The sequence below is a fragment of the Theropithecus gelada genome, chromosome 6, assembly GCF_003255815.1.
Source record: "Theropithecus gelada isolate Dixy chromosome 6, Tgel_1.0, whole genome shotgun sequence".
In the NCBI taxonomy this organism is placed as follows: domain Eukaryota; kingdom Metazoa; phylum Chordata; class Mammalia; order Primates; family Cercopithecidae; genus Theropithecus; species Theropithecus gelada.
This window is the reverse complement of record NC_037673.1, coordinates 141,340,977-141,364,248: the sequence shown is the minus strand read 5'-3', so window position 1 is coordinate 141,364,248 and position 23,272 is coordinate 141,340,977.

Below are 23,272 nucleotides of genomic sequence, written 5' to 3'. Positions count from 1 at the left end.
AGATAAAAAATATATATATATAAATAAAAAGAAAATCAAATAGGTAAGTTAGGTGTTTGTGATAAGAGGAAAAAAAATCTCCAATTCACGAAGTCCTGTGAAAGGAATAGGGCTCCCCAGTATAAACAAGCCTGCGTCTGCATTTTATGCTGTCAGAGAGAACAAGGAAAAGCACAGCTTCCCAAAGCTTGCCATGATTGAGCATAGCGATGAGGTCCCTCCTTTATCTACTGTTCCCCCTATGTATGGATATCAGTGAAAATACGTCAAGATAAGCACCACCACAAGGCTAAGCATAGAATGTTTTGAGTAACTATGGAGCACCTAACCTAGTTTAGGGAGTGGTTAGGTGCAGGAAGGGTCTTTAGAGGAGTTGAAATTTAAATTTAACAACAAACCATAAGGTCAGAATTAGCTAGGCAAAGGCTGGATGTTACAGATAGGAAGAAAGAACATTCCTTGGCAAAATGAATAGGATATTTAAAAGCCAAGGAACTGGACAAAACATGATCTTGACAAACTGAAATAAGCTCCAAATGGCTGAAATTCAGAATGGGAGTCTGAAACCTTCTTTGATGGCACTGTCCAAGTGCCCTGCTCTTGTTTACTTTATTTTATTTTATGAAAAAAAATTTTTTTTTTTAAACAGAGGCTCGTTCTGTCGCTCAGGCTGGAGTGCAGTGGCACAATCTTGGCTCACTGCAAGCTCCGCCTCCCGGGTTCACGCCATTCTGCTGCCTCAGCCTCCTGAGTAGCTGGAACTACAGGCACCACCATGCCCAGCTAATTTTTTTTTTTTTTTCTATTTTTAGTAGAGACGGGGCTTCACCATGTTAGCCAGGATGGTCTCAATCTCCTGACCTTGAGATCCACACCCTCCTCAGCCTCCCAAAGTGCTGGGATTACAGGCGTGAGCCACCGCACCCGGCCGTGCTCTGCTCTTAATTACCAGTGAATGTCCATGTTGAATTCTTGAATTACTTTATTGTACATATGGCCGTCTTAAATTACCCTTATTCAGTCAGTCATTCCACATTCAGTCAGCCATTCAACACCTACTATGTTTAAGGTTCTATGCTTGCTGTTGGGGATAGAGCAGTAAATAAAACAGATTATGCTCCTGCTCTCATGGGGCTTGGCATCTACTTCCTTTACTCATTTATCCACTTAACGCATATTTCCCCCACACTCAACAAAATGTCAGTTCTGTGAGGGCATCTTGTGGATTTTCTACATTATTCTCTCTTCAGTGTCTAGGACAATGCTTAGCAGGTAAGAGATGTTCAATGTTTGTTGAATAAATGAATGAAAGACAGAAAGAAGGATTTGGTGAGAGAGATGACATTGGAAAAGTGACTGGAATTCAGCTCATGGAGCTCCTTGTGAGCCATGTTAGGGAGACCAAGCTTTATTTTGTAGGTACTGTAGAGCCATAAAATATTTTAAGGAAAAACATAATATGATCAGATATTTGCTTAGAAAGTTCTTTCTGCCATGTTGTGGAAAATGGGTTGGTATAGGCAAGACTGGAGATAAAATGCTTTGTTCTTTGGATTCCAGGCCACCATGCTCATCTGGTTTTCTCCCTGCCTCAGTTGCCACTCCTGTTGGTCTCTCCTCCCACCATCTTAACACTGGAAAATCCCACTTGCTGTCCTTGAACTTCTCTTCTCCATCTTGCTTCTTCTTATTTGGTAGATCTTATTCCATCCGCTAGTTCTAAATGCCATTTGTATGCTGACAAGTCCACATATTTATCACCAAAGGGATCTCTTCTTTAAACTCGAGATTCAGCTTAAGGATTTCTCATTAGCTGTTCTTCTGTTTGGAATATTCTTTTCCAATAAATGTATGTAATTTATTTTCTCATCTCTTTTGAATCTCTGTTTAAATGTCACCTTCTAAGTGAGGCCTTCTTTGACCTCTTGGTTCAAAATGGAACCGTCTCCTTTATTACTCCTTAAATGGTTTTCATTTTTATCCATACTATTTATGACCTTCTAACATACTATATGAGCTACTTATTTAGTTCATTTATTGTTTTCCTCCCTCATGTGTAATATAAGCTCTTGGAGGTTAAGAATTGCTAACTATTTTATGCATTTATGTGATACAGTGGCTAGAAGTGTAACATACCATACACATACAAACATACATGTATAATGATGTTGAGTTGCCATTATTAATAATATACAACCAAATGAATAACAAAAAAATGAATAAATTATCAAGGGCTAAAGTGTGCCAAGAAAGAAGCTAGATCTTAAGACTGTAAGGATGAGTAAGTCATCATCATTGTTTTAACAGACTTTGGTCTGTGTATATGTGTTCCCTCCAACAGCAAATAGTAAAATAGGTGCCTAATAAATATTATTTTATTGAATCATGACCCAAAGTATGCTTTTACTTTTTTTGAACTATACTATATACAAGAAAATTGAGAAAGTGAGACATTTTACAGGTTTTAAGAATTTAAGGGGGTAGGGACATGTTGTGTGTCTATGCATGTCTGTGTATAAATGTAAGTGTGCAGAATTTGTACACTAGGTGAAGTTTTTTACAAGCAGCTTTAATTTCACTCTCACTTTTTGAGTAGTTTTAAAAATCATGGTTAAGCATTAGAAAGACTAGATTTGAATTGTAACTGCAGCTGTGTGAACTAGGGTAGGTAACGGCATCTTTTTGAGCTTCAGCTTCCTTATTGTCAAGCTGAAATTATAATATTGCTAACTGCACGTTTTTTTTTTTTTCTTTTCAGTGTGGGGAGTGAATGGTAAGAGCAAAGTGAGATAATATTTGTAAAGCCCTTACAGTGCCTAGTGCCTGGTGAAGATTCAGTATAATGATATTCCACAAATATCAGATATATACCGAAATATTTGGCACTGTCTTTAGTTTTGAAAGACAACACTAAAGTGATAACGAACTTGCATGTTCCCTGCATTTATTGTTGTAATCATTGTCATAATTATCATGTATTAACCTTTCAGGTGTATCTTTTCCTTTCTTTCCCACTTTGGCAACTTGATCCAACTAAAGAAATTCAACTTCACAAATAGCTGTGCTGCTCTGGTATAGAAATAAACTCAGTATGGCTTGAGCGCTGTCTATATTCGCATTCAGTTAGTTTAGAGTCATGTCATAGTGGGGCACTGTCAGTGACTTGGGGCCTTTGTATGGTGCTGATATTGACGGAGCCTCTGAAAGGAAGGAAACATGGGAGCCATTTGTGTAAAATGGTTCGAGTTCCTTGAAGTAGTCTCTCATATTTTTCAATCTTGTGAAAGTAAAAGGAGAGCAATATTCCAGCTCCTGAGGGAACACATTGTTTATCTCTGAGCCAACACATTCTGTATAGAAGAGCTTTGTAGGACAGGGTATTGGGGTGGACTGACTTGAAGGATGTGGAGCTCTGCTCTTCCCTGGAAGCTCTGCCAGGCTTGCACTGATGCAATTATTAACTGGAATACGGTATAGGAATCAAAGTGGCTGAACACACAAACAGTGCTTTTTGACAAGGAAATAAAATATTGGATTTTAAAAACACTCAATGAAGGACTTCAAGATCATATATCTTTAGTTTATGACAATTAGCTTATGCTCCCTTAATTCTGTTCTAGCCTGCGTTATTCTATTCTACTTCCTCCCTAGAAGATACTGACAATACATACATCTGACAGAAGACTTGCATTTAGAATTTATAAATAGCTCTTATAACTCAATAATATGACCAACAACCAAATTTAAAAAATGAATAAGGGATTTCAACAGACACTTCACAACAGGAGATATATGAATGACCAACTAAGCACATGAAAAAATGCTCAACATCATTATTTATCAGAGGAATGAAAACTAAAACCACATGAGATACCATTACACACAATTAGAGTAGCTAAATAATAGAACAATTTGACAGTCTCTTATAAACATAGATATGAACTTATCATATGACCAGCAATTCTATTAGTAATACTTAGCATTTACACAAGACAAATGCAAACATATCTCTACATTGAGACGTAGTCACAGCAGTTTTGTTATTAATAACTAAAAATCATAATGTTGAACAACAAATGATTGTGAAAACAAATTATTATATAGTCACACAACGGAATATATTACTCAGTTACATAAAGGAATGAACTGATACACAAAACAACATGAATATTTCCTATAAACATGTCAAATTTTAAAAAGACACAAAAAACCACATACTGTATCCTTTCATTTATGTTAAACTCTAGGAAAAACAAAACCAACTCTGTAGTGATAGAAAGCAAATCACACATGGACTTTGATGGGAGATGAGTGGTACATTGTTTGGGAAGGGACACAGGGAACTTTTAGAAGAAAACAGAGGAGTGTTCTATATCACTATATCAATAAAACTGTTGCATTTATTGCATATAAATTATAAGTTAACATTGTATATAAATTATATGCAATATATGCATTAAATTGCATATAAATTATAACTTTCAATCCTCTTAAGGAGGATTGAAAACAATGAATAAGTAAATTAGATATTATGGCATAAGACAATGAATAGAATAGAAAAAAACAAAACTATAACACATTGAAGGTGAGATTCCTGAGGATGGTTGACAGTTTGTAACAATAAGTAAGTTAGATAAGGTCTTCAATTACAAAGCAACCTGTGAATAAAGGTGCAAAATACCTAAGCAAGTTATCTCCCTAGATATTTAAGGAAAGGATATACAGAAAAAAAAAAAAAAAAAAAGCAGCTAATGCAACAGCTTAAAGGCAGAAAAATGCCCAGCATATTTGAAGAACAGCAGAGTCCAAAGTGATAGTAATATGAAGTCAGGTTAGAGTGTGGAGTGGATCAAGAGGTCAGGAGTTCGAGACCAGCCTGGCCAACATGGTAAAACCTCGTCTGTAATAAAATTACAAAAAATTAGCCAGGCATGGTTGTGCATGCTTGTAATCCCTGCTACTCAGGAGACTGAGGCAGGAGAATTGCTTGAACCCAGGAGATGGAGATTGCAGAGAGCTGAGATTGTGCCACTGCACTCCAGCCTGGGTGACACAGCAAGACTCTGTCTGCCCCACCCCACCAAACCCTGGAAAAGAAATTAAAAAACAAAAAGAGTGATGTAGAAATCAACATATAGGATTTTTTAGGCCATCATCAAGATTTTTAGACCGTTTCATTTTATTCTTTGTAAAACAGGAAGCTATTAGAAGGTTTTAAACAGAGGAGTTGACTTATAAGTTTGTGGTATCATTCTATCTGCTGTGTTGAAAATAGACTATGAGAGACAGACAAGAATAGAAGCAAGATGATGAATTAGGCTACTGAAATAATTTGGGTAAGAGCTGAGAGGATTTTTTTTTTTGTCTGTTTGTTTACTAGTGTGGTAGCAATGGCAATGTGGAAAAGTAGCCATTTTCTGAGTATATTTTGAAGGTAGAGACAATGAGATGTTCTGTTGGATTAAAATTTGAGGGAAAAAAAGAGTCAAGATTTGTCAAGCATTTGGGTTGGAGCAATTGTAGTCAACTGAGTTGTGGAAGGCTATGAAGGGGATGGTCAGGAGTTCACTTTAGGATGCATTTATTTTGCTATGTCCAATTACACAGCCACATGTAGGTGTTGAGTAATTGTATACAGTGAGTGAACAGTTTAGAGAAGAGTTCTGAGCCAGAAGTATAATTTTGCAAGTCAGAATTTAAAGTGACATGATATGATAAGAATCATTATGGAGAGAGTGTATGTAAAAGAGAAGGTAAGGGAATAAATTTTTAAAAAGGAAGAAAAGAGCAAGAAACAGAAAGAAGAAAAAAAGAGAACGACTGATCCTGGATTGTCAACATTAAAACAATTAAGAGAAGAAGAGGAATTTCCACAAGGAACTGAAACAAGTGACCAATGGAATAGGAAGTAAATCAAGAGAGTGTGGTGTTATCAACATCAAAATTAAAAAGTATGTCAAAAAGGCAGGAATTATCAAATATATCAAACACTTCTAATAAATAAGATGACAACATGAGTGCCCATTGTAGTGAACAAGCCATAGATCATTATTAACTTTGACAAGAGTGGTTTCAGATGACTGGTGGGGATAAAAGCACTATCAGAGTATATTTAAGGAAAAATTTAGAAGTCAGAGGTGGAGTTACCTTAGATGACTTCTTAGAAATGCTTCGAAGCAATAATGAGCAAATATGAGAAATTGTTTTCATTTTTCAAGATGATAACATGTTCACATGCTAATGGAAAAAAAAATAATACAGGAGAAAGAGGGGAGAATTTCTGGAGCCCTGTTCTTGAGTAGTTAGAGGAGCTAGAATCTAGTACACAGTAGAGGGATTGGCTCTAAAAAGTAACATGGAGGGCCAGACATGGTGGCTCACACCTGTAATCCCAGCATTTTGGAAGGCTGAGGTGGGTGGATCACCTGAGGTTGGGAGTTCGAGACCAGCCTGACCAACATGGAGAAACCCCCATCTCTAATAAAAATACAAAATTAGATGGGCGTGGTGGCACATACCTGTAATCCCACCTACTCAGGAAGCTGAGGCAGGGGAATCACTTGAACCTGGGAAGCAGAGGTTGCAGTGAGCCGAGGTGGTGCCATTGCACTCCAGCCTGAGCAACAGGCGTGAAACTCCATCTCAAAAAAAAAAAAAAAAAATTAACGTGGAGATGGAGAGTTCACTTGTGTTAACAGGTGAGAAGGTAGGGTGTGGGGGTGTGGGCAATATTAGGAAGATAAATTGTTTCACCAAATCCTTACATTAATGTCAAGGTTTAGAAATTATTTAACTTTTTGGAATCTTTTGCAGTTCGAAATATTTTTTTTAAATCTCTTTCTGTGAAAAAAATGTAATTGGAATTTTGGTAGAGATTGCATTAAATCTTTAAGTTGCTTTGGATAATATGAACATTCTAACAATATTCTACTAATCCATGAACATGGAATATTTTTCCATTTATTTGTTTTTTATTTTATCAATATTTGGTTAAATTTATTAAGTGTTTTATTATTTTTGATGCTATGATAAATGGGATTGTTTCCTTAATTTCTTTTTTGAATAGTTTATTGTTAATGTATAGAAATGTAACTGATATTTTATGTTGATTTTGTATCCTGCAACTTTACTGAATTCATTTAGGAGTTGTAGAAAAAAAATTGTTTTTTTAGATGGAGTCTTTCTCTGTCACCTAGTCTGAAGTGCAAGTGGCACGATCTCGGCTCACTGCAACCACCGCCTCCTGGGTTCAAGTGATTCTCCTGCCTCCTGAGTAGCTAGGATTACAGGCACATGCCACTGTGCCAGGCTAGTTTTTTATATTTTTGGTAAAGACAGCATTTCACCATGTAGGCCAGGCTGGTCTTGAATCCCTGACCTCAAGTGATCTGCCCACCTTGGCCTCCCAATTATATGTTTTAAAGTATATACTATGCACTCATATTATATATATATATATGCATAATGTGTTTATATAATGGAATATTATTTAGCCATAAGAAAGAAGGAGACCCTGCCATTTACAGCAACATGAATGAATCTAGCGGACCTTATGCTAAGTGAAATCAGCCAGACAAAGACAAATACTATGTGGTCTCACATGTGGAATCTCAAAAGTGGATCTCACAGGAGCCGAGAGTAGAAAGGTGGTTTCCATGGGCTGGGGTTGGGTGGATGGGGAGATGTTAGTCAAAGGGTACAAACTTTTAAAGTTGTAAGATGAGTATGCGATAGAAATCTAACATACAGCATGGTGACTGTAGTTAATACTGTATTTTTTACTTGAAAGTGGCTAAGAGTGGATTTTTTTTTCTTTTTTAATACTTTAAGTTCTAGGGTACATGTGCACAACGTGCAGATTTGTTAAATATGTATACATGTGCCATGTTGGTATGCTGCACCCATTAACTCGTCATTTACATTAGATATATCTCCTAATGCTATCCCTCCCCCCTCCCCTCTCCCCACAATAAGACCCAGTGTGTGATGATCCCCTTCCTGTGTCCAAGTGATCTCATTGTTCAATTCCCACCTATGAGTGAGAACATGCGGTATTTGGTTTTCTGTTCTTGCGATAGTTTGCTGAGAAGGATGGTTTCCAGCTGCATCCATGTCCCTACAAAGGACACGAACTCATGCTTTTTTATGACTGCATAGTATTCCATGGTGTATATGTGCCACATTTTCTGAATCCAGTCTGTCACTGATGGATATTTGGGTTGATTCCAAGTCTTTGCTATTGTGAATAGTGCTGCAATAAACATACATGTGCATGTGTTTTATAGCAGCATGACTTACAATCCTTTGGGTATATCCCCAGTAATGGGATGGCTGGATCAAATGGTATTTCTAGTTCTAGATCCCCGGAGGAATCGCCACACTGTTTTCCACAGTGGTTGAACTAGTTTACTGTCCCACCAACAGTGTAAAAGTGTTCCTGTTTCTCCACATCCTCTCCAACACCTGTTGTTTCCTGATTTTTTAATGATTGCCATTATAACTGGTGTGAAATAGTATCTCATTACGGTTTTGATTTGCATTTCTCTGATGGCCAGTGATGATGAGCATTTTTTCATGTGCCTGTTGGCTGTATGAATGTCTTCTTTTCAGAAGTGTCTGTTCATATCCTTTGCCTACTTTTTGATGGGGTTGTTTGTTTTTTTCTTTTAAATTTGATTGAGTTCTTTATAGGTTCTGGATATAGTCCTTTGTCAGATGAGTAGATTGCAAAAATTTTCTCCCATTCTGTAGGTTGCCTGTTCACTCTGATGGTAGTTTCATTTGCTGTGCAGAAGCTCTTTAGTTTAATTAGATCCCATTGCCAATTTTCGCTTTTGTTGCCATTGCTTTTGGTGTTTTAGACATGAAGTCCTTGTCCATGCCTATGTCCTGAATGGTATTACCTAGGTTTTCTTCTAGGGTTTTTATGGTTTTAGGTCTAACATTTAAGTCTCTAATCCATCTTGAATTAATTTTCATATAAGGAGTAAGGAAAGGATCCAGTTTCAGCTTTCGACTTATGGCTAGCCAATTTTCCCAGCACCATTTATTAAATAGGGAATCCTTTCCCCATTTCTTGTTTCTCTCAGGTTTGTCAAAGATCAGATGGCTGTAGATGTGTGGTATTATTTCTGAGGGCTCTGTTCTGTTCCATTGGTTTACATCTCTGCATTCGTACCAGTACCATGCTGTTTTGGTTACTGTAGCCTTGTAGTATAGTTTGAAGTCAGGTAGCGTGATGCCTCCAGCTTTGTTCTTTTGGCTTAGGTTTGACTTGGCAATGTGGGGTCTTTTTTGGTTCCATATGAACTTTAAAGCAGTTTTTTTTCCAATTCTGTGAAGACAGTCATTGGTAGCTTAATTGGGATGGCATTGAACATATAAATTACCTTTGGTAGTATGGCCATTTTCACAATATTGATTCTTCCTATCCATGAACATGGTATGTTCTTCTATTTGTTTGTGTCCTCTTTTATTTCACTGAGCAGTGGTTGGTAGTTCTCCTTGAAAAGGTCCTTCACATCCCTTGTAAGTTGGATTCCTAGGTATTTTATTCTCTTTGAAGCTATTGTGAGTGGGAGTTCATTCATGATTTGGCTCTCTATTTGTCTCTTATTGGTGTATAAGAATGCTTGTGATTTTTGCACATTGATTTTGTATCCTGAGACTTTGCTGAAGTTGCTTATCAGCCTAAGGAGATTTTGGGCTGAGACAATGGGGTTTTCTAAATAGACAATCATGTCATCTGCAAACAGGGACAATTTGACTTCTTCTTTTCCTAACTGAATACCCTTGATTTCTTTCTCTTGCCTGATTGCCCTAGTCAGAACTTCCAACACTATGTTGAATAGGAGTGGTGAGTGAGGGCATCTCTGTCTTGTGCCAGTTTTCAAAGGGAATGCTTCCAGTTTTTGCCCATTCAGTATGATATTGGCTGTGGGTTTGTTGTAAATAGCTCTTATTATTTTGAGATACGTTCCATCAATACTGAATTTTTCGAGAGTTTTTAGCATGAAGCGCTGTTGAATTTTGTCAAAGGCCTTTTCTGCATCTATTGAGATAATCGTGTGGTTTTTGGCTTTGGTTCTGTTTATATGCTGGATTATGTTTATTGATTTGCCTATGTTGAACCAGCCTTGCATCCCAGGGATGAAGCCCACTTGATCATGGTGGATAAGCTTTTTGATGTGCTGCTGGATTCGGTTTGCCAGTATTTTATTGAGGATTTTTGCATCAATGTTCATCAGGGATATTGGTCTAAAATTCTCCTTTTTTGTTGTGTCTCTGCCAGGCTTTGGTATCAGAATGATGTTGGCCTCATAAAATGAATTAGGGAGTATTCCCTCTTTTTCTATTTATTGCAATAATTTCAGAAGGAATGGTACCAACTCCTCCTTGTACCTCTGGTAGAATTCAGCTGTGAATCTGCCTGGTCCTGGACTGTTTTTGGTTGGTAGGCTATTAATTATTGCCTCAATTTCAGAGCCTGCTATTGGTCTATTCAGGGATTCAACTTCTTCCTGGTTTAGTCTTAGGAGAGTGTAGGTCTCCAGGAAACTATCCATTTCTTCTAGGTTTTCTAGTTTATTTGCATAGAGGTGTTTATAGTATTCTCTGATGGTAGTTTGTATTTCTGTGGGGTCGGTGGTGATATCCCCTTTATCATTTTTTATTGCGTCTATTTGATTCTTCTCTCTTTTCTTCTTTATTTGTCTTGCTAGCAGTCTATAAATTTTGTTGATCTTTTCAAAAAACCAGCTCCTGGATTCATTGATTTTTTGGAGGGTTTTTTGTGTCTCTATCTCCAGTTCTGCTCTGATCTTAGTTATTTCTTGCCTTCTGCTAGCTTTTGAATGTGTTTGCTCTTGCTTCTCTAGTTCTTTTAATTGTGATGTTAGGGTGTCAATTTTAGATCTTTCCTGCTTTCTCTTGTGGGCATTTAGTGCTGTAAATTTCCCTCTACACACTGCTTTCAATGTGTCCCAGAGATTCTGGTATGTTGTATCTTTGTTCTCATTGGTTTCAAAGAACATCTTTATTTCTGCCTTCATTTCGTTATGTACCCAGTAGTCATTCAGGAGCAGGTTGTTCAGTTTCCATTTAGTTTTGATTGAGTTTCTTAGTCCTGAGTTCTAGTTTGATTGTACTGTGATCTGAGAGACAGTTTGTTATAATTTCTGTTATTTTACATTTGCTGAGGAGTGCTTTACTTCCAACTATGTGGTCAATTTTGGAATAAGTGTGATGTGGTGCTGAGAAGAATGTATATTCTGTTGCTTTGGGGTGGAGAGTTCTGTCGATTTCTGTTAGGTCCCCTTGGTGCAGAGTTGAGTTCAATTCCTGGATATCCTTGTTAACTTTCTGTCTCGTTGATCTGTCTAACGTTGATAGTGGGGTGTTAAAGTCTCCCATTATTATTGTATGGGAGTCTGAGTCTCATTGTAAGTCTCTAAGGACTTGCTTTATGAATATGGGTGCTCCTGTATTGGGTGTATATATATTTAGGATAGTTAGCTCTTCCTGTTGAATTGATTCCTTTACCATTATGTAATGGTCTTCTTTGACTCTTTTGATCCTTGATGGTTTCAAGTCTGTTTTATCAGAGACTAGGATTGCAACCTCTGATTTTTTTTGTTGTTGTTTTCCATTTGCTTGGTAGATCTTCCTCCATCCCTTTATTGTGAACCTATATGTGTGTCTGCATGTGAGATGGGTCTCCTGAATACAGTAGCAAACTGATGGGTCTTGACTCTTTATCCAATTTGCCAGCCTGTGTCTTTTAATTGGACCATTTAGTCCTTTACATTTAAGGTTAATATTGTTATGTGTGAACTTGATCCTGTCATTATGATATTAGCTGGTTATTTTGCTCTCTAGTTGATGCAGTCTCTTCCTAGCATTAATGGACTTTACATTTTGACATGTTTTTGGAATGGCTGGTACCTGTTGTTCCTTTACACGTTTAGTGCTTCCTTCAGGATCTCTTGTAGGGCAGGCCTGGTGGTGACAAATTCTCTCAGCATTTGCTTGTATGTAAAGGATTTTATTTCTCCTTCACTTATGAAACTTAGTTTGGTTGTATATGAAATTCTGGGTTAAACATTCTTTTCTTTAAGAATGTTGAATATTGGCCCCCACTCTCTTCTGGCTTGGAGAGTTTCTGCCAAGAGATCTGCTGTTATTCTGATGGGCTTCCCTTTGTGGGTAACCCGACCTTTCTCTCTGGCTGCCCTTAACATTTTTTCCTTAATTTCAGCTTTGGTGAATCTGATAATTACGTGTCTTGGAGTTGCTCTTCTCGAGGAGTATCTTTGTGGCATTCTCTGTATTTCCTGAATTTGAATGTTGGCCTGCCTTACTAGGTTGGGAAAGTTCTCCTGGATGATATCCTGCGGAGTGTTTTCCCACTTTGTTCCATTTTCCCCGTCACTTTCAGGTACACCAATCAGATATAGATTTGGTCTTTTCACATAATCCCATATTTCTTGGAGACTGTTCATTTCTTTTTACTCTTTTTTCTCTACACTTCTCTTCTTGCTTCATTTCATTCATTTGATCTTCAATCGCTGATACTCTTTCTTCCAGTTGATCGAGTCGGTTACTGAAGCTTGTGCATTTGTCATGTAGTTCTTGTGTTATGGTTTTCATCTCTATCAGTTATTTTAAGGTCTTCTCTGCATTGATTATTCTAGTTATCCATCTTGGGCATGCCCTCAAGAGTGGATCTTGAGTGTTCTCGTTTACATACACACACATGATGTGAGGTATGTGAGGTGATGGGTGTTTTATTTAGCTTGATTGTGGTTAATCACTTTAGAATGTGTTTATGTCAAATCATCATGTTTTGTACCTTGAACATATACAATTTTTATATTTGTCAATTATATCTTATTAAAGTTGGATTTTAAAAAATCAATCATTATTTAAAAGTTGCTTACTCAGGAGGAGCTCAGTATATATTTATTGCCTCTTTCCCCTTTTGAAATAATCCGATTCTGTAGGCCTATTTACACTAAGATGAAAACACTGAGTTAGAACATTAGACAATAACATTTAGATGATTAAGTTAAACACTCATGTAGAACCGGAATGCTGTCTTCAACATCCTTGAGAAAGTTTAGAGTGTTAGCTAGAACACTGTTCATGACAGAGAGATCTCTACCCTGAAACTTGTCAGGAACATTTAGTGGATTCAGAGTCCAACATTATAATACCATGGCTAGCCTAATTCTCTCTTTGGGAGCAGCAGAGTCAAACCACCTGAGGGGCAGAACTTCCCAAATCCTTATCCTGAAAACACTCTTCTGGGAGATGCTTGGCATTTCAGAAATAGCAAGTTCTGTTCCCGAATATGTGGGGAAATATCATCACACACATTACCATACGCAAGCTCTGAAAGGCCATGTAGTAAAGGAACATTTTCACACTGTTTAATTTAGCGTTCCAAAATTTTACCTACACGTGGAACCACACTCCCCTGGCTTTTTTATTTAGTACACTGCATTAGGCACCTGTAAAGCAGTGCTCCCCTGAACAGCGAGGTTGGGACACTGACTTTAAAGGGCAATACTGTAGGCATCTGCCCTTTCACAGAATCAAGGCCTAGAGACTGGGTCTCTAAATATGAACTTGTTAGACATGCAAATTCCAGGGTCTACTGTGTCAAAATCTCTGAGGGAGAGGCCAAGAAATTTGCATCTAACAAGTGCCACTGGTGATTTTTATGTACATTAAAGTTTGAAAACTATTGCCTTCAGTCTGGGCTATTAAGAGTGTGGTCTGTGGAGCAGCAGCATCTATATCCTTGGGAGCTTGTTAGAAAATGCAGAGCTCTGACTCCATTCAGACTGGAGTCTGTGCTTTCACGAAGTCATCAGGGAACTTGTATGCACCTTAAAGACTAAGGAGCATCGTACTGGCCAGTGTGAAGCTCTCTCACACAGAAGTTTTGTTGTTGTTTTTGTTTTAATTCTTAACTCCTGGTCCTTTTTTTGTCATTTTAATCACCCCAGAGAAGTAGGTGACACAATTAGTAGGCCAACAATGTCACTTAAGATCACAGTTAGAGAATTTCTGAAATTCGAGTGGTTGACAGAAGAAAGCTATTCCCCTGCCAAGTACCCAACCTCATCTTAATGAATTATAAACAGATTACTATCAAGAGTATCTACAGCAGAGTAGTAAGCTTAATAGCATACTGTATGAACAATAAGAAAAGTTGCTAATAGTGAGCTGTGACTGTGTGTGCCTTGGCACCATTTTAAGTGTATGAATGGTCGGGCATAGTGGCTCACACCTGTAATCCCAGAACTTTGGGATGCCAAGGCAGGTGGATTGCTTGAGCACAGGAGTTCAAGACCAGCCTGGGCAACATAGTGAGACCCCAGTTCAAATAAATAAATAAATAAACAATAAATAAATAAATAAATAAATAAAATTAACCAGGAGTGGTGGTGTGTGCCTTTAGTCCCAGCTACTTGGGTGGCTGAGGTGGGAGGACTGCTTAAGCCCAGCAGGTAGATGCTGCAGTGAGCTGTAATTGCACTACTGCACTCCACACTGGGCAACAGCAAACCCTGTCTCAAAAATAAAAATAAATAAATGAAAATTATGTGTACAGTGTGTGTGTGTGTGTGCTCAAGTGTATGTGTAAAACTAACACCATGACCCTAAGAAGTTGGTACTGTTATTATCCTCAGTAGCCTGAAAGAGGTAAGGCTTTTTATGAAATTTATTACCGGGCAAAATGAAAACAAAGTTAAAGAAAAAAAATTAAACTATTTGAGGTGTTTTTTCCTGGATAAGTACATTAGAATGCAATAAAGGCTTAACTGTAAATAAAGTAAAATCCAAGACATAGAACTTTCTTAAAAGAAAGGGAATTTGTTTTACAGTTTAATTGATTTGGAGACAGAAATTTGCTGAGCAGGTTCTGATTATCTTGCTGAAGATGCAGCCAATTGGCAACAATCATACCGATTACAAGCCATTTAAGCAACCTCAATTAAATTAGTGGTAATTCTAAACTACTCTATCTTGCATAGAGATTGGTTTAATTTTTATGTAAATTCAAATTCTGGTTGTGCAAAACCTAATTGGCTGACAAGGAATCATGCTTGATTATTTTCATTTCTTTTTGTGGAAATCAAAGCTGTGTTCAAAGCTCTGGTAGGTATATATACAGACTGAAAACATTCTTGCAAGAAAGTCTTGCATGGCCGGGCGCGGTGGCTGAAGCCTGTAATCCCAGCACTTTGGGAGGCCGAGACGGGCGGATCACGAGATCAGGAGATCGAGACCATCCTGGCTAAACTGGTGAAACCCCGTCTCTACTAAAAAATACAAAAAACTAGCTGGGCGAGGTGGCGGGCGCCTGTAGTCCCAGCTACTTGGGAGGCTGAGGCAGGAGAATGGCGTAAACCTGGGAGGCGGAGCTTGCAGTGAGCTGAGATCCAGCCACTGCACTCCAGCCTGGGCGACAGAGCGAGACTCCGTCTCAAAAAAAAACAAAAAACAAAAAACAAAAAAAAGTCTTGCAAAGAAGAATCAAAGGGCCATTTTCTTGGCTTAGTGTGACAGGCCGACTATATAAAATAAGGAAAGTGGCAGATTGAGGATCACCAGGACTCAAGAAAAAAATAGAGTAGGAAATACACTGGACTTGGCGAGGGGACAGGGCGTCTGGAGCCCTGAATTTTAATGCTGATTCTGCCATCTACTCACTGTGTAGTCTTGAGAAAGTCTCTATTATGTAGCTGCTGTGTAACAAAGAAATACAAACTTTCAATGGACTGAAACAGCATGCATTTATTTCTTGCTTAAGAATCTCCATAAGTAGGTTGACTGGGGTTTGGCTGATCTCAGTTGACTTCACCTGGACTTGGCTCCAAGCTGTAGCTTGATTCTAGGTCTGCTTTATATGTGCGTATCCTCCTTGGGCCAGCATTACCTAAGAGGCATTGACAAAAAGAGCCAAACTCTGAAAAATATTTCAAGAGATTTATTCTGAGCCGAATATGAGTGACCGTGACACAGCCCTCAGGAGGTTCTGAGAACATGTGCCCAAGGTGGTCAGGGTGCAGCTTGGTTTCATACATTTTAGGGAGGCGTGAGACATCAATCAAATACATTGAAGAAATACATTGGTTTGGTTCAGAAAGGTGGGGCAACTCAAATGGGGGAGGAGCTTCCAGACTATAGATAAATTTAAACATTTTCTGATTGACAATTGGTTGAGTTTGTCTAAAGACCTGTAATCAATAGAAAGGAAATGTTCAGGTTAAGATAAAAGATTGTGGAGACCAAGGTTCTTTTCAAGTATTATAGTGGCTGCCCTTAGAAATGATAGATGACAAATGTTTCCTATTAAGACCTTTAAAAGGTGCAGGCTGAGGTGGGTGGATCACCTGAGGTTAGGAGTTAGAGACCAGCCTGGCCAATGTGGCGAAACCCCATCTGTACTAAAAATACAAAAATTAGCTAGACTTGTTGGTGCATGCCTGTAATCGCAGCTACTCTGGAGGCTGAGGCAGGAGAATCGCTTGAACCCAGGAGGTGGAGGTTGCAGTGAGGGGAGATCACGCCATTGCATTCCAGCCTGGGCAACAAGAGTGAAACTCCATCTCAAAAAAAAAAAAAAAAAAAAAAAAAAAATTCTTTACACATGCAAAATTTTCCCCACAAGGGACGGCTTTGCAGGATCATTTCAAAATATGACAAACATGTTTGTAAAATATTTGGGTTGGTAAACATGTTGGTAAAATATTTTGACTTTCTTTTTTGCCACGTAATTTTATGCCAGAGTCAGACTGGAAAGTAAGTCATGATTATACGGTTAAATAAAACATACCTGATGAGAATTTATGGTTTGTAGAGCATGACTCCCCAGACCCCTTAGATAGGAATTTGGACAAGATTTAAAAATCAGAGCTTAGTCCTCAGAGGCATCCTACCCAAAGCCAGAGGCAGGAATGCAAAAGAACAAGCTCAATCATGCAAGCTCCCTTCAATTCCTGCCGTCATGTCTGTCTGCCCAATAATTGGTAAAAGCAAACCACAAAGTCAATCCTTCCTAAATTCAAGGGGAAAATAAGTCTATCTTCTTGGCCACGATGAGGGCATAACATAGGTGTGAAAGATCCAATAATTCAAGCTATCGTTTTCTTCCACTTCTAACATTTATGAGCTGTGGTAGATGGATTCCATGACTATTCAGGACACTTACAGCTCTTAATGTCAGTGTGCAATTTTAGGAGACATATTATGAGATTCTCTAGCATTACGTATAAATGATTGTCCTGCAGGCTAGATTCAGCCATGTTTTGGTTTCTCTGCAGAGAATTTTAAAATAATTTTAATTAGTTGAAAGTATTTTTAAAACCAGGTTGTTTCACCCAAACATTAAAAATACTGATTTTTCTTGAAGACTCGGAGTAGCAGGTGATGGTGATTTTGACTAACAACTGACCCTTTTATGCAGAGCATTCCTCTCCAGATGAGCACGCACATTCCATCCATCCCACGCACTTTCTAGCTATTGTCATACACCTGGACCACTTCATTTATCTATACTAATTCCCTGAACCTTGTTAGCAGTTTTTGTTTCTGTCCTACAATTCCAGGTTTGAGCTCTAGCACTTTCTCTCTCACCAGCTACTTGCATGGCAAGATAAGTCATTTAATATATCTGGGAAGAGAAACAAAATTGTGGAGGTCTTTATGGGCTTTCCTGCTGTACCATCCTGTGATTCTAAGGAGGTTAGATCAGAGAGTATCATATGTTTCAGGGCATCTCATGAAAACAGGAAAGTAGTCTATTTCAAGAGACGACTGGACGACTCTTCAAATGAAGATATACAGACTGAAAGCTGGAAACTTAAAGCAAGCAGGGCAATCAGGAATGGTGCTTGGCTCTGTGGATCTCACGGGAGCTCAAGAGGGAGAAGGAGCAATTAAAGAAAAAGAGAAATTGTTGAGTTAGGCTGAATATCAGCAAGGTTTTAATAGGCAAGTCTTTAAACTGGCGTGCTTTCCCAGGAGAAGTGGCAGAAAGTTACCTAAGATAGAGCCACACAAAGCATTTTAATAACCCACTGTAAACAACATTCTTACTTAAATTAGAGCTATTGACTCAAAGGTAGGTTGTTTCTTTCCCTTCATTTTGTAAGTTGATTTAGATTTCTGTTGCATAAATAATGAACAAGATTAAATTCTGGAATGGAGGCTTGGAAACAGACAAATCCAGGCTATGCTCACATGCATTCTTCAGGCCTATTAGTTTAATGCAGATGGTTGAGGTATCTCAGAAATGATCTATTTTGCACCAGGCATCTGTGTTAAATAAACATATACGGCCGGGCGCGGTGGCTCAAGCCTGTAATCCCAGCACTTTGGGAGGCCGAGACGGGCGGATCACGAGGTCAGGAGATCAAGACCATCCGGGCTAACACGGTGAAACCCCGTCTCTACTAAAAATACAAAAAATTAGCCGGGCGTGGTGGCGGGCGCCTGTAGTCCCAGCTACTTGGGAGGCTGAGGCAGGAGAATGGCGTAAACCCGGGAGGCGGAGCTTGCAGTGAGCTGAGATCCGGCCACTGTACTCCAGCCTGGGTGACAGAGCGAGACTCCGTCTCAAAAAAAAAAAAAAAAAAAAAAAAACAAAACATACAGAACATGAATGTAGTTATATTGTTTTGCACGTTGTCATGAATGTGTAGTTTCAGACTGTCATCCAGTTTGCCCTATAAAATTCAGAGCTTTTTGCTTTCCTCCTTATCTTCTGCACATCTCTTTTGGAGGTATTTTGGGATAATAGTGCTTGTTATTCAATTATTTAAGATAGACTGTTTGCTGACAATTCAATATTCTATTTTTTTCTCTCTTCTCTTTGAAAAGTGCAAAATGGGCAAAGTAAAATAACTGGCTTGGCTTTGGGATAGAGTAAGAGAATAAACAAACTAAAAATAAGCAAAAATGCTTGTCATCTTTTCAGCCAAGGTATTCAGAGTGACGAAGGTAAAAACTTAGGAAAGCATTTTGAAGTGCTGCATGCAGTTCACATACTCCTAGAGGATTAACATAATGGCAGCAAGTCGGCCCCTGGAATCAGCTCATTGACATAAGGGGAAAATTTGATTACAGACATACAAGAATGTGAGCTGATTACATTTGTAATAATCCATTATCCTAAGCAGTATCATATTCACTCATTGAATAAATAATTTCTATGCATCAGAGTTATTCTCCTAAAACTTGAGAGGCTGAGAAAAGTTGTTTTCTGTATATCCTCCCCCACCTCCCTTTCTGTTGCAGGACACTCCCACCTCCAAATTCATAAGTTCTTCCTTGGCCTTTTTGTGCTGCCAGGGCATCACCTGACACTCATGGAATCCTTTGATAAGTGTGTTAATAATTAAATGAATTCCACCTTGTAGATCTAGAAAAGAAACTAATTAAAAACAATGCTGTGAATCATTAATAGGAATCATAGTGGGGAGGATCTGGTTGGGGAAAAGAGGAATATTTCAGAGGGCAAGGCCATTTAAACATTTTGGGGCTGGGTGCAGTGGCTCAGCACTGTAATCCCAGCACTTTGGGAGGCCGGGGCAGTAGGATCACTTGAGGCCAGGAGATTAGCCTGGGCAACAAAGCAAGAGCCCAGCTCTACAATAAATAAATAAATAAGCCAGGCATGGTGGCACGTGCCTGTAATCTCAGCTAGTCTGGAGGCCTAGGTGGGAGAATAACCTGAACCCGGGAGATCAAGGCTGCAGTGACCTGTGATCGTGCCATGACACTCCAGCCTGGGTGACAGAGTGAGACCCCCATCTAAAAATAGTAATAATAATTGGACTTTTCTCCTCCTCTGTAGAAGGTTGTCGAAAAATAAGTTTAAGGAATTCATAGAAAAGAAAACACAAGCCACTGATAAACATAAAAGAGGTGCACCTAACAAGTCATCAGGAAAGTGCAAAACAAAATAACAAAACCCAACTATAAATGCTTAAATTGGAAAAAACGCTATAAAGTATTAAAGAAGCCATTAGGAAATAAGCATTGTCATGTGGCAGACGATACTGCAGATTGATTCAGGCACCTTGGGGGGCAATTTGGTCACATCCATTAAAATGTTAAATGTCTCTTCCCTATGATCTAACAGTTTCACATTCCCAAATCTAACCTAGAGACACTCCCTGGTCTTTGATGGAAGACATGTTCAAGCACTGTTTATTTATATTAGCAAAAAATTGAAAAAAACCTAAATATCCATCAATAAAAGAATAGTTTAATTTAGATTTGTCTATGGAATCTCCCAATTAAAAAACATTGCCAACTAAGCTGAATCTGTAAAAACAAAGTACATACAAAAAACAAGTAACCACATAGAACAAATAAAACATGGCTGTAGGCAGAATTCAGTCCACAGGTCCCCAATATAAATCTTTGGTTCAGTAACCATTCAAGTCCTTTAAATTCTGAAATTCAGAACGTGCCTTTGGAAAGTGAATAATACTAATTAGTAGATTATTTTTACTCTCTGCTAAGTGTCCATTACCATGTTTGGGGTTTTTATGTGCTTTTATTATCTTTGCAACAGCCCTGAAAGATAGTTACTTTCTAAGTTTTACAAGTGGAATGGTTTGAGAATTTCCATCTACGGAGGACAAGCTGTCCTTGTCACCAGCCTAATCTTGAAAGAGAGTCTCAGCCAGAGTGGCACTGATTCATGTTTCCAGAGAACTGAGTCTGAAAGTCTCAATAGCTTTACAACTGAGCAAATCCAAAGAGGTGCCCGAGCCATTTATGCAGTTGCTCACACAAAGACAGTGCTTGGGGGAACATTCAGCATATCTCACATTGCTTGACTAAGGGGGCCTTAATGTTTTTTCTCAGCTTGACAAAACTTAGGTTTCTTACAGACTCTAAGCTCTGACTCTTTGCTTAGAGCATTTTTCTTAGAAAACTTGAAAGTATAAATTATTTCTCTGCCCCTTTGAGATGTAAATCTTTTTAACGTTCCCTTTCTACCTAGGACAGATTTTTTTCAAGGACCAGGGTGCTAGCTCTTTGAAATGTAAATATTAACTGAGATACCACCCCTATTTCCATAGTTTCCACAGGAGGGTAGGAACCTGAATTAGGTGGGCTTCTTGCTCCATGTTGTAAAACTACCTTTGGTCACAAAGATATGAGAAAGAATGTCTTCATTTTCTTCTTTGGGTAAGGCCAACTAGCAACCACAGATGGCCTAAGATCTCCCTTTCCCTGATGCCACCCAGGCACTCTCCTGCCCTTTGTTCCAGTGGAATTAATTCCAGACCGAGTTCTGCCTCTCTCCTTATTGCAATAGTCTAGAATAAAGTCTCCTTTGCTTGTTTAACTTTGGTGAAGTTTTTGCTTTGACATAGCTTGCTTTGCATTTCAGGCTGACAAAGCTCTGATTGGAGAACCTCAGAGGTTATCAGGGAAAAGTGCCTAAGGGAAATGGATAGTAGAGTTCAGTCAACATACAGACATATCATGTCTTCTATATTAAGAAGAAAACGAGGAACAAACAAAAAATCCCAAAACACATATATGTAAAGCCAACAAAAGTAATCTAAAGTCTGGCAGGCTATATAATAAAGCCATCTTACATTTTTGTAGCAGTTAGTAGTAGTTAGGTAATTTGATGTTTTCTCTAATCTTTGTTTAAATGCCCAGATACCATCCATCTTTTAAAACATGTCTTTCAACAAAGTCTCATTTCTTTACAAGTGATAGAAGAGCTGATTCAGATGGGCTTAAGTATAAAAGTAATTAATGTTTTGCCTTAATAATGAGACAGTAGAGTGGTATTTAAGCAAAGTGGGATCCAGATACTCCTCAACGTCTTCAGTAGTTGTTCTCTGTTTTTAGGCCCTGATCTCTTTCTTTACCTCCAGTTATAAGCTGGAGCTGTCTCTCCATGAGGCCACAAAGTGCATGCCAACCTTAGGGTTATATCATAGCTAGTTGAAAAGGGTAGTTTTCTCAAGTAGTTTCATCCAAGGTCCAGAATTTGCTTATGATAAAAAACAAAACAAAACATAACCAAAAACCGACTTGTAGGACAAAATTTTCTTTGAACTCATCAATATGGCCTAAGGCATGCAAGTGTTCCAAATTACTAGGCATGAAGAAGATGCCATCTCACTAAAATCACAAATACTAAAAATAGGGGAGAGGGTTCTTCCAGGAGAAAAGCAAGGTGTGGTGACAGAAAAAGAGGAAATGGAAGCTTATCAGTCTGTAGCAGGCTGATTACACTCTACTTTAATGACAAGCAATGTTCTCTGCCTCCAGTCAACATACAGAAAACATTGGTTGTCCTTCTTTTGGAGCACGAAGCTTCTTTGATTTCATATTACTGTTAATTGTGCCACCCTGAAAGTGACATCAAATTTATGATTTTATCTCCAATATCTACTTTCAATCCTTCTAAGGATGCCTTATATGTCTCTGCTAGGCAAGAGGCAAATAAACCTTAGTAAGTTCTTCCATTTTCCTATGCCCAAGAGGCAAATGAACCTTAGTGAGTTCCTCAATTTTTCTATGCCTTGATTTTTCCATTTCCTGGGAGCATTCATATTCATTTCTATTCAGACATTGACTTATTAATTCAAAAGTAATTTATTAGTTCTAAGAAAATAACAAATAAAATTATAACATGACAATACTAGCAACTAAACTGGCTAATATTATTGAGTTATTACTGTGTGCCAAGCAGGATTTTAAGTATATTTTGGCTTCTGGCTCTTTCTCTCCCACTGTCTAACCTACAATATAATAGTACCTCTAATTTCTTTCTTGCTTATTGTACTCTGGCCACACTGGCTTTCTTGCTGTCTCCGGTTACCCAAAGCTCATTTCTATGAGAGAGGCTTGCTGATCCCTCTGACTAGATGGTTCTTCTCTCATTTACTCACTCACATGGCTGGTTTCTTCTTGCTATTTAAATATCAGCTTAAATACCATGTTCTCAGAGAGGACACCCTTGAACACTTGGTATAAGCTTATCCAAATATCTGATTCCCTTTACTTTTCACACATTAACCTTTTTTTCTTTATCCTCCTCTTCCTCTTCCTCTTTTCTTCTCCTTCTTTAAATTTCACTTATCATTTCTTAACTTTATCTTGATTATTTGTTTATTTATTTTCCTCCTTTTATTCTCCTTCTGGAATATGAATTCACAAGAGCAAGGACCTCATTTGTCTCAGTTACTATCATGCCCCCAATCCCTAGAAACATGCT